Raw genomic sequence first — 12,405 nt, 5'->3', positions numbered from 1 at the left:
GATTTTTATGATGATTTTGTGTGTGTGTGTGTGTGATCTGATGGTCCTAAACATGGTGCCTACAGAAAGCAACAGCACCAGGAGGGTGGAAAGACAACTGAGACTTTTTAAAGATAAGATCGTTTGGGACCCTGATGGGACGGTCCCTCTAGTAACTGTGGATCTCACGTATATTTACCATCTAGCCAAGAATCACATCTCCCCTCCCCTCTAATCTTGTATGGTTTCAGGATGCTTGGTGCCCTTGTTACAGTGTCTTCAGAATTTCTAGTGTGTATCTGGGCTTCTCTGATGGTGCTAGTGGTAAAGAACCCGCCTGTCAATGCAGGAGACACAGGAGACATATGTTCGATCCCTGGGTTGGGAAGATCCCCTGGAGGAGGGCATGGCAACCCACTCCAGTATTCTTGCCTGGAGAATCCCATGGACAGAGGAGCCTGGTGGGCTACGGTCCATGGAATTGCAAAGAGTTTGACACGACTGAGTGACTGAGCACACAAACTTTTTTTTTCAGATTTTTTTTCTTTTGATGTGAACCATTTTTAAAGTCTTTATTGAAATCTGTTACAACATTGCTCCTGTCTTATGTTCTGCTTTTCTGGCCTCCAGGCACGTGAGAGCTTAGGTTCCCCAACCAGGGATTGACCCCAAACCCCCATCTACTGAAAGGCAAAGTCCTAACCCTCAAATCTCCAGGGAAGTCTCTAGAACTCTGGTTTTAAACGTCTTATCTCTTCCACAGAGATCAGACAATGTGATTGGAATAAGGAATGCAGGCGTGTACTAAATAATTTTTCTGAGTTGACATATGGCAGTAGGTGTTACCGAAGTGTAAGACATATAAATATATGATTGTTGTTCAGTCGCTCAGTCATGTCCAACTCTTTACGACCCCACGCTCTGCAGCAGGCCAGGCTGCCGTGTCCATCACCAACTCCCAGAGCTTGCTTAAACTCAGGTCCATTGAGTTGGTGATGCCATCCAACTATCTCATCTCATATGATTGAAGTGAAGTGAAATCGTTCAGTCATATCCGACTCTTTGCAACCCCATGGCCTGTAGCCTATCAGGCTGCTCCATCCATGGGATTTTCCAGGCAAGAGTGCTGAAGTGGATTGTCATTTCCTTCTCCAGGGGATCTTCCTGACCCAGGAATCGAACCCGGGTCTCCCGCATTGCAGGCAGACGCTTTACCGTCTGAGCCACCAGGGAAGCTAATGATCGTGTGATTAGCATAGGGAACTGATCATCATATGATTAGTGAAGCTCAAATACAGAGGCACAGAAGAATTCCCAGTAATTTATGTCATGACTCCCCACTTGAAGATGTGGTATAGAATTTCTAACTCCTTACTGACAGGATGTGGCGAGTGAGTCTCTTCCAGTGGTTAAAACAAGGAAAGCAGTTAGAAAGTAACTTAAGAGCTAGGAAACTTACGAGCTAGGACCTCAGCCACATAGTCTGTCAGTATGCCCAGTGTGAGTCCTGTAGGTCATATATTCCCTTGATAGAACGTGGTGCCTTTCAAATCTTCCTTCCAAAAAAAAAAAAAAAAAAAAAAAAGCTATAAGCCAATCTAGTCGTGAGAATAACCTCAAACACATCCCAGTAGGAACAGACATTCTACAGAATATTTACCAGGTCCTTCTTCAGTCTCAAGATCTCCAAAAACAAAGGGAGCTCTGAGAGATTGTTACGGCTAAGAGGAGCCTCAAGAGCCATGCCAGGCCTCCCTGTCCGTCACCAACTCCCGGAGTTCACTCAGACTCACGTCCATCGAGTCGGTGATGCCATCCAGCCATCTCATCCTCTTTTGTCCCCTTCTCGTCCTGCCCCCAATCCCTCCCAGCATCAGAGTCTTTTCCAATGAGTCAACTCCTCACATGAGGTGGCCAAAGTACTGGAGTTTGAGCTTTAGCATCATTCCTTCCAAAGAAATACATATATCTAAAATATATGTATATTTTAGATATACATTGTATCATAGTATGAGCCCTGGTGGCTCAGATGGTAAAGAATCTGCCTGCAATGCAGCAGACTGAGGTTCGATCCCAGGGTTGGGAAGATCCCCTGGAGAAGGAAATGGCAACCCACTCCAGTATTCTTGCCTGAAGAATCCTGTGGACAGAAGAGCCTGGCGGGCTACAGTCCATGGGGTCTCAAAGAGTCGGACACGACTGAGTGACTAAGCACAGCACAATCACTCTTAAGAGACTGCTTATATTTACAATGCCTTGACCAAAAATGGATAATCTTACTGCCTTTCAGGGACTGTTGCAGACAGACACTGTCTCTAACCCTGGGTTTAATTTCAACTGCCCTGTTGCTGCCTTCAAAAGCGAGCAGGCGTGGGGCGAGGATGCAAAAACCTTCCACAGACTCAGAGCGTGTGGCGCTCAAGTTGTCAGAGTAGGTCTGCATCTTCCTTGTACAAGGTTTTCACGCCAAAGGCCAAAAAAAGGAACTGAATCACGGTCACAGGAGAACCGTCCAGCCGCAGAAGGAAAAAGCAGCTCAAAGCCACATTTCACACCTAGTGGTATACATAGGTCAGGGCCACACTCTTAATCCATCCCACCCTCTCCTTCTCCCACTCAGTCCACAGCTCCGTTCTCTATGCCTTCGCCTCTACTTCTGCCCTGCAAATAGGTTCATCTGTACCGTTTTTCTAGATTCCAGATACCTGTGTTCACAGACGATATTTGTGTTGGTCTTTCTGGCTGGCTTCACTCTATTCTGGACTACTTATTTCTCATGGTCACAGCTGGAGGGAAATGGAGGCTACAGGGATCTGCCTTAGAAATGGACTCCAGGAATCAGCCTCCCCAAACTCTTCCCTCTCCTCAAGGACAGTTTTCACAACCACACAGTCTGTCCTTAGATGGAACTTCTCTCAGTTTCTCTGTCAACACAGCGACCAGTCGTTTTAACACCTTCGGTGGCTTTCGGCTGGACTCGAAACGGTTATTCCTTGTTGCTCTTCAGGCACTAAGTGATGTTTGACTCTTTGCATAAAAGAGCCTCCCTGTCCTTCACCAACTCCCGGGGTTTGCTCAAACTCATGTCCATCGAGTCGGTGATGCCATCCAACCACCTCATCCTCTGTCGTCCCCTTCTCCTCCTGCCTTCAATCTTTGCCAGCATCAGGCTCTTTTCCAATGAGTCAGCTCTTCGCATCAGGTGGCCAAAGGATTGGAGCTTCAGCCTCAGTCCCTCCAATGAATATTCAGAACTGATCTCCTTTAGGATGGACTGGTTGGATCTCCTTCCAGTCCAAGGGACTCTTAAAGAGTCTTCTCCAGCACCACAGTTCAAAAGCATCAATTCTTCAGCACTCAGTCTTCTTTATGGTCCAACTCTCACATGCACACGTGACTCCCGGAAGAATCCTCGCTTTGACTAGATGGTTTCTCCGTGGTCATCTTGAAATGTGTAAGCGGAATGACATGCAATGCCCCGGCTACGCTCTGTTCTCGCCAGATGCTACTAAACTCCTTTTTCCTTCACGGCACGCATCTATGAACCAGATTTAACGAGCGGTGAAACGAGCACTTTACCCTCCTGCCTTTGAGAAATGAAAGGCAGGTTTTTACCCGTTGTTGGTTTGATTTTCATTGTAATTTGGCTGGTCATTTCAGCTTTCTCAAAAAGGTAAAATATTGCTCCAAGCAAGCTAAAACTTTATGGAGTGATCACGCCTTTTATGGACTGATGCAAGCTGTGAATAGTCATGTGAAATGGGGGAAAAGCAGAGAAAAATACCTTTTCTTTGCAACCCTAAGGATTTTCCAGCAGCTTGATAACAAGCTGTAAAATACACTTCTCATCACTTTCTGCAGATCATCCACAAACTGCTGCATTGTAATTTATTTATACTATTATCAAGCTCAAGGTTTTTCATAGTCTTGATAAGACTATCTCCTGAAAGTTTGCCAGGCGTTTTTCAAAAATTGGAATATATGTTCTCTATATTTCTCTCCTAATCTCTCTTCAGGTTTTAAGTAGCATTCTTTGCTTCTGCTGGGGTTTTCTGTTTGTTTGCTTGAACCAAATATTTTCTTGCATTTCATCCTAATTCTACATCACAGTGGGATTAAATGAGAAGTTGACAAGCATTGCATTTGTAGAAACTCTCCACATATTTAGGAGCTAACACAGTTCTGAGTTCATTTTGATCAAAAGAGAATGTCCTTAGGGAAATTTTAAAGGTATTTTGAACTGAAACAAATTGAAATTAAAATGGGTTAAAATGGAGTAAAATGTTTCTTTAAAAGTTTTCAGAGAAATATAAAAATATGTAAAATCCACTAATTTTTCACCTGCTGCTGCCAAGTCACTTCAGTCGAGTTCGACTCTGTGTGACCCCATAGACAGCAGCCCACCAGGCTCCCCCGTCCCTGGGATTCTCCAGGCAAGAACACTGGAGTGGGTTGCCATTTCCTTCTCCAATGCATGAAAGTGAAAAGTGAAAGTGAAGTAACTTAGCTGTGTCTGACTTTTAGTGACCCCATGGACTGCAGCCCACCAGGCTCCTCCATCCATGGGATTTTCCAGGCAGCTAGTGGGGAAAAAAAAAAAAAGCAAGTTTAATGGAAAATAAGAACAAAAAAGTGATACAAGAAATATTACTCATTGAAATAGCAAACAAAATCATAAGTTGATTCTCCTACATAAACACACACGTGTGTGTGTGTGTGTGTGTGTGTGTGTGCTCAGACTCTTTAGTCGTGTCTGACTCTGTGCAACCCCACCGACTGTAGCCCACCAGAGTCCTCTGTCCATGGGATTCTCCAGGCAGGAATACTGGAGTGGGTTGCCATGCCCTCCTCTGGGGGATCTTTCAGGCTCAGGGATCGAACTCACGTCTCCTGCATTGGCAGGCAGATTCTTTACCACTGAGCCAGCTGGGGAGCCACCCCCGCCCATACACACAATGCTTTATTATGTAGAAAGTGGTGACATTTGAATAAGATCTGTAGTCTAGTTAACAGAGTATTGTATCAATTTGTAGGTCCTGGTATTGATACTGTACTATAGTAATGTGATTATCCTTTGATAAGCTGGGTAAGATACAAGCGACTCTGTATCCGTTTCACAGCTTGTCCTGTGTCTCCATCTCAAAATTAGAAAGTTTCGGGACTGCCCGGTTGGTCCAGTGGTTAAGTGTTCACCTTCTAGTTCAATCCCTGGTCAGGGAGCTATGATCCCACATGCCTCGTGGCCAAAATCCCAAAACATAAAACAATAGCAATTCCGAATTCATTGAAAACTTAAAAAAAAACAGTCCATATAAATTTTTTTCAAATCAAAATAAGAAAATTTAAAGAAGTTGATTGTTCATGAATTCAATAAATATTTTTTTCTCAGTGGGCTCAAAATAAAAGCACCCACATGTCCTTCAACGGGAAAATGGACAAGCAGATTGTAATATTTTTCACATGGTCGAATACTTATCAGTACTTCAAGGGGAAAACTGGTTTGTAGATGCAAAGCAGATGAATTCCAACACATTCTCCAGTGATGAGCAAAACATAATATCTACTGTATGTTTCTGTTCATACACGTTTCAAGACAGGGCAGATTCCACAAGCTGCCGGATGCAGAAAACTCTTTCCAAAAGTTCATCGAATCCCTAAACAACAGATTTTTTTGTGCTGTAGGAATAAACCAATTTATTTCTCCTTAGTAAAAAATGTGTTGATTGTAATGGTTTTTATTTTGACTAATAAAGATCTGTTTGAGCTTTAAAAAGGACAGGGCAGAGCTAACCCAGAGTGTTGAACGCCTGTGGTTACTTCTGAGAATAAGGACATTGAGTAGAAGGTGATTTTTTTTTTTTTGAGTGGTGGCAGTGTACTTTTCTTGGTTTGACAGCTGTACACGTATGAGCAGGTGTTTGAGATCCCTCATTGTGTGCTCTGTGCTACATCGCTTCAGTGTCCGACTCTTTGCGACCCCATGGACTGTAGCCCGCCAGGCTCCTCAGTCCACAGGATTCTCTAGGCAAGAACACTGGAGTGGGTTGCCATTTCCTTCTCCAATTTTTAATTTATGTTATTTGATCTATTTATTTGTGCTGGGACTTCCTTGGGGTGCACGCATTCCTCTCTGGTTGTGGCACGGGGGCTCCAAAGCACAAGCTCAGTAGTCCTGGCATGGGATCTTAGGTGCTCTGCATCATGTGAGGTCTCTGTTGCCCACCCAGGGATCGAACCTATGCCCTCTGCAGTGGAAGGCAGATTCTTAACCACTGGACCACCAGGGAAGGTCCCTACTCTTGGGAACTTGAGCACCTCTCTCAGTTGTTTCGGACGCTTCTCTTAAGGGCATCCAGTTATCAGCTTAGCAATATAATGTTCAGAATTGTTCTAAATTAGGATTTCTTTTCTGTACTAGTAGAAACAGGCTTTCATCTATGCTTTAAGTTATGGTTCTAAATACGTTTAGATCTTTTGTAATTTTTTTTTTTGTAAGAAAAATCTTTCCTGTATTCTTCTGTCTCCTGAAACAATCGGATATCTTCAATTGGGTTCAGCTGTGCTCAAAAAAAAAAGCAGAGATTGCTTTTTCCAAAGTCAAATCAATACCAGTTATTTCTTTTCCTGCTCCGTACGCTGCAGGTCTGTTCAAGGTGAAGCCTGGTAGCGTTCCTACGGTCCTAATCCTGGCACATTTTGATTGAAATATGTATGGAGTTCTTACAGGACCTTGGTTCTATGTTCTGACTTGCAGAAACCAAGGTGGCAGTTATTTGATTTTGTGATTATTTAATGGTGTTTGCCCCAGATCCAGAGCTGCTGGGGTGCTTCCTATTTGCTCAGCATGCCAGCTATCCCAAATAATCTGATTTTCCTGAGATAGTGGGCACTTATTCCTGCTGTCTGTATTTACACTGTCGTCATGGCATATATTTTTTATAAGTGTATCTTTTTTAAAAGTTAGTGTTGATTTTTTTAATGTTGTGTTAGTTTCTGCTGTACCACAAAAGTGACTCAGTTATACACATGTACACATTGTTTTTTCACATTCTTTTCTTTGATGGTTGAATCACAGGGTATGGAATATAGTTCCCTGTGCTTTTCTGTGGGACCTTGATGTTTTACACATCCTACATATTATAATTTGCAATCTGCTAATTGCAAACTCCCACCCCGTACCTCCTCAACACCCCCGCCCCACCCTTGGCAAGCACGAGTCTGTTGTCTGGGTGTCGGAGCCTGCTTCCATTTTGTACATAACTTCATTTATGTCGTCTTTTAGATTCCACATCTAAGAGACATCCTACGATATTTGTCTCTCACGTTCTGACTTCACTTAGTGTGACCATCTCTCGGGCCATCCATGTTGCTGCAAATGGTATTATTTCATCCTTTTTTTACGGTTGAGCAATATTCCATTCTTTATGTGTGTGCATGTCATTCCACAGAGTCGGACACGACTGAAGCGACTTAGCAGCAGCAGCAGCATGTCATTACATCTTTATCCATTAGTCTCTCAGTGGTCACCTAGGTTGCTTTATAAGTGTTTATTTTTTTTTCTGGAGCCAAGTATTGCCTTGATAATTGCTTAAATTTTAAAAGTTGGATAAACCTCAAAGGAATACTGCATTGAATAGGCATCATATAGTTTCTAGAGTAAGTTAGCACTCCCCCATAATTGCTGCTGCATACATTCATGTGTATGTGGATTGATTATTAGATAGATCATAGACAGATAAACAGATACATGCTGCTGCTGCTGCTGCTAAGTCACTTCAGTCGTGTCTGACTCTGTGCGACCCCATAGACGGCAGCCCACCAGGCTCCCCCGTCCCTGGGATTCTCCAGGCAAGAACACTGGAGTGGGTTGCCCTTTCCTTCTCCAATGCATGAAAGTGAAAAGTGAAAATGAAGTCGCTCAGTCGTGTCCGACTCTGTGCCACCCCATAGACGGCAGCCCACCAGGCTCCCCCGTCCCTGGGATTCTCCAGGCAAGAGTACTGGAGTGGGGTGCCATTGCCTTCTCCAAACAGATACATAGATGATAGGAAAAGTGTTAGTCACTGAGTCATGTCCAAGTTTCTGCAACCCCATGGACTGTAGCTGGCCAGGCTCCTCAGTCCCTGGAATTCTCCAGGAAGAATACTGGAGTGGGTTGCCATTCCCTTCTCCAGCGGATCTTCCTGACCCGGACATCAAACATGTGTCTCCTATATTGCAGGCAGATTTGTTCCCATCTGAGCTACCAGTTGATAGATAACAGATAAATGAGAATAGAATTATAATAGATAATAGAGACAGAGCCATAGCAGATATACACATAGATCTCCAGACACAGAGAGAAGTAGAGTGCAAAAGTCTTGGCTGTCATATGTGGGGCTACGTGGGGCGTCATGTGTGCTGAGGGGTATGGATCGGCGTACCTGGTCTCTGTCCACCAAGTGCTGATAGGTCCTCCCGGCTGTGACAATAAAAATGTCCGTAGGCATCACCCAGCGCATCTAGGGAAGGAACATTTCACCCGGTTGCAAACTACTGCCGTAGAGAGACAGATGATGTAAGACGATGGGTGATCCATGGATAGGTGGGTGGATGGGTAGACAAGATAAAGGCTGGTGAATCTGTTCTGTGGGGCTGTTCTGGGCATTGCAGAGGGGTCAGTATGCTCGGTGGCCTCTGGCAACTGGAAACCTATAGAATGGGGCCCCTGCCCCACAGGAAAATGTCTACAGAAAATTAAAAATGCCCACTGGAGGGAGAACCACTTCCGGGCTAAAAACAGTATTCACGTATAAACACATGGATGTGTGATATGGTCTGTTACAGAAACATCATCGTAACCAAGTCAAGTAAATACGTCATAGCATCTCATTCCCGACATACATTAGTACTCCATCTCCAAAAAGTAAAAGACCGCTTCCTGCCTGGGGGCTGTCCTGGTGGCTCAGCTGGTAAAGAATCCACCTGCAATGCGGGAAACCCCAATTCAATTCCTGGGTCAGGAAGATCCGATTGAGAAGGGATAGACTACCCACTCCAGGATTCTTGGGCTTCCCTCATGGCTCAGCTGGTAAAGAATCCACCTGCAATGCAGGAGACCTGGGTTTGATTCCTGGGTTGGGAAGATTCCCTGGAGAAGGGAAAGGCTACCCATACCAGTATCCTGGCCGGGAGAATTCCACAGACTGTATAGCCCACGGGGTCCCAAAGAGTCGGATACGACTGTGCGGCTTTCACTTCACTTTCCTCCCTGGCAGCAGTTTTATTATCACACTTCATGAAAATGAAGCTCGCTTTTCTGATATCATAAAATCACATTATTTAAATGCATATTTCCTCAAACGAATCCACTCACTTTTATTACTTTTTACAGAGCATTTATGTCTGTCAACTCATTATCGACTAGGGTGTTTAGGCAGAAACTGAAGTCTGTGGCAGGCAATTGTTTATTTTGGCTGGCCATAAATTAATTGTTATTTCAGTAACACTTGCTATCACATTCAGTAATCATAGCTGGCACACCTGTAAAGCCTTCTCCATCAACCTCTGTTTCTTGATCACTTTCCATATCAGAATCCATCGCTAACGGTTTCTGTCTTTTTGTTGGACTGACATCCGCATCGTCTGAATCAGAAACTATGTTCTGAGACAGCACTCTACTTGTTGCTCAGACAGGCAGAGAAAGCATGAGAAAGTTCACCAAAAAATTCTTCTTCACTCAAAGTTTCACGGTGCTTCATTTTTTTGATAATTTTCTGTTTATAATATGCACAAGGTCAGTGCAAAACTCAAGTGGAGAAAAAGGTGGATGTTAACAGCTCCCAGGGCCTGCACAAACTCATGTCCATTGAGTCGGTGATGCCATCCAACCGTCTCATCCTCTGTCGTCCCCCTCTCCTCCTGCCCTCAATCTTTCCCAGCATCAGGGTCTTTTCCAATGAGTCAGCTCTTTGCATCAGGTGGCCAAAGTACTGGAGTTTCAGCTTCAGCATCATTCCTTCCAATGAACACCCAGGACTGATCTCCTTCAGGATGGACTGGTTGGCTCTCCTTGCAGTCCAAGGGACTCTCAAGAGTCTTCTCCAATACCACACAGACTTTCCTCCAGTTGCGGGTGGAATCTTCCCCAACCAGGGATTGAACCTTGTCCCCTGCGGTGGCGGGCAGATACTTAGCCCCTGGAGCGCCAAGGGAAGTCTCCCAGGCAAGTTTTACCTCTGTGTGTAGTCAGTTGCTTCAGTCATGTCCAACTCTCTACGACCCCATGGTCTGTAGCCCACCAGGCTACCTCTGTCCGTGGGATTCCTCAGGCAAGAAGACTGGAGTGGGTTGCCATTTCCTCCTCCAGGGGATCTTCCCATCCCAGGGATTGAACCCCCGTCTCCTGCATTGGCAGGTAGATTAGAACTCCAGAAGCTCTACGGTGTCCACATGGAAACGTGCAGAGAGGTGGATCCTGGAGACACAGCTGTGCTGTGTTTACATGTCAACTGCTGTCTGTGAGAAGTGGTGAGATCAAACAGCAACAATATAAATGTAGGAAAAGCTTGCTGTCCTTTCCCCTCTAATGCGCAGGTTGCATCAGCAATCGGATATACTCACTGGTCCATAAACCTGATCGACCACAATTCCGGTTAACCACACCCCGAAAAAATCACGTGTAAGAAACCAGTGCTGGAATTCGTCTTTGTCCCTCCGGCAGTTACAGTTCAGGGCACAAGAAAAGAAAAAAAAACAACTTGATGGAAAGGCATTAAATAGGTGGGGATTTGTCTTGCCGTGTTCAAAGAGCTTTCACTGCTGAACACTTAGATCTGGGAGACAGACCCTCTTGATGTTGTCAAATAGTAGACGTCTGAGGAAAGAAAACCAAGGTTTTATTGTCGAATGGTGCTGGCTGTGTTCGTTTTGAGGCTGGAGTTTCTCAAGAAACCAGATCAGGCCGCTCTTGCTCTTAATCTGGAGTTCTTTTATTTTTCTCTTGAACAGCCCACTTCATCACTGCTGGGGATGAAAGGCTCTGCTTTCTTTTGAAAAGAAGTGGATTCTTTTTTTCATCTTGAAGTGCTCATTCAGCTGCAAATAGCTCTTTGTCCATCCCAGTAATTGCATTTTTAATCAAGCGTTTTTTTCATTCAACTCATAGGTAGTGATACATTGTTGGTGTGATAAGTGACATCTAAAGGAACCTCTCTGGAGAGGGCAGTGGCACCCCACTCCAGTACTCTTGCCTGGAAAATCCCATGGACAGAGGAGCCTGGTGGGCTGCAGTCCATGGGGTCACTCTGAGTCAGACACGACTGAGCGACTTCACTTTCACTTTTCACTTTCACTTTCATGCATTGGAGAAGTAAATGACAACCCACTCCAGTGTTCTTGCCTGGAGAATCCCAGGGACGGGGGAGCCTGGTGGGCTCCCGTCTGGAGGGTCTCACAGAGTCAGACACGACTGAAGCGACTTAGCAGCAGCAGCAGCAAAGGAACCTCTCAAAGCTGACATCTCGAAATGAGGAGACACTGTCTTAGTTTCCTGATTAGACAGGATGTTGTCCTTGTTGTTCAGTCTCTAACTTCTAGTTGGGCTCTGTTGTGACCCCATGGATTGTAGCCTGCCAGGCTCCTTTGTCCGTGGGATTCTCCAGGCAAGAATACCGGAGTGGGTTGCCATGCCCTCCTCCAGGGGATCTTCCCGACCCAGGGATGGAACTCATATCTCCCTCCTTCATTGCAAGCTGATTCTTTACCGTTCAGCCACCAGGGAAGCCCTCCCTCTTCATACTGACATTTTTTTTTTTTTTGAAATATTAAGCTCTATTTCTGACTATAATCACATCTGGACTTAGAGGACCGATAACAGTAAAACAAAAGATAATAACACAATTTACATCAATAGCATAGATATATATTTTCATCATATGGGCTGTTCGTTGTCCATCTTGGACATTTGCGCCCACCCTGGTGGGTACCCCTTGCACATACATCCGTGGGAAAGGCTTACTGGTGTCTCTACATAAGGAAAATTGGTCATCTTGCCTTGAACGTGGTTTGCTGCCATGGACTGAATACACGTGCTCCCTGCCCCAGATTCTCAGGTGGAAGCCCTAAGCCCCAGTGTTCATCTTTTCTTCTGTAACATTTATTTGGCTGCACCAAGTCTTCCTCGCTGCTCACGGGATTTTTGACCTTGCAGTCGAGGAACGCGGAGTCTTTAGCTGCTGCCCGCACAGTGCCCGTGGTGGCGTGTGGGGTCTGGCTGCCTGATCCAGCGCTGAACCCGGGCCCCCTGCCTGGGAGGGCCGAGGCCCCAGGGGGAGATCCTAGAGTGTTCATCTGGGAAGTGAGAGGGTCAGAGAGGGGGGGCTTGATCCCACAGAACTCGAGTCCTTACAGAAAGCCCCAGGAGACTCGCTCTCGTTCCCCCTCTCG

The sequence above is a fragment of the Bos mutus genome, chromosome X (assembly GCF_027580195.1).
Source record: "Bos mutus isolate GX-2022 chromosome X, NWIPB_WYAK_1.1, whole genome shotgun sequence".
NCBI lineage: Eukaryota > Metazoa > Chordata > Mammalia > Artiodactyla > Bovidae > Bos > Bos mutus.
The sequence above is the reverse complement of the archived record's forward strand: the minus strand, read 5'-3'. Positions refer to the sequence as shown.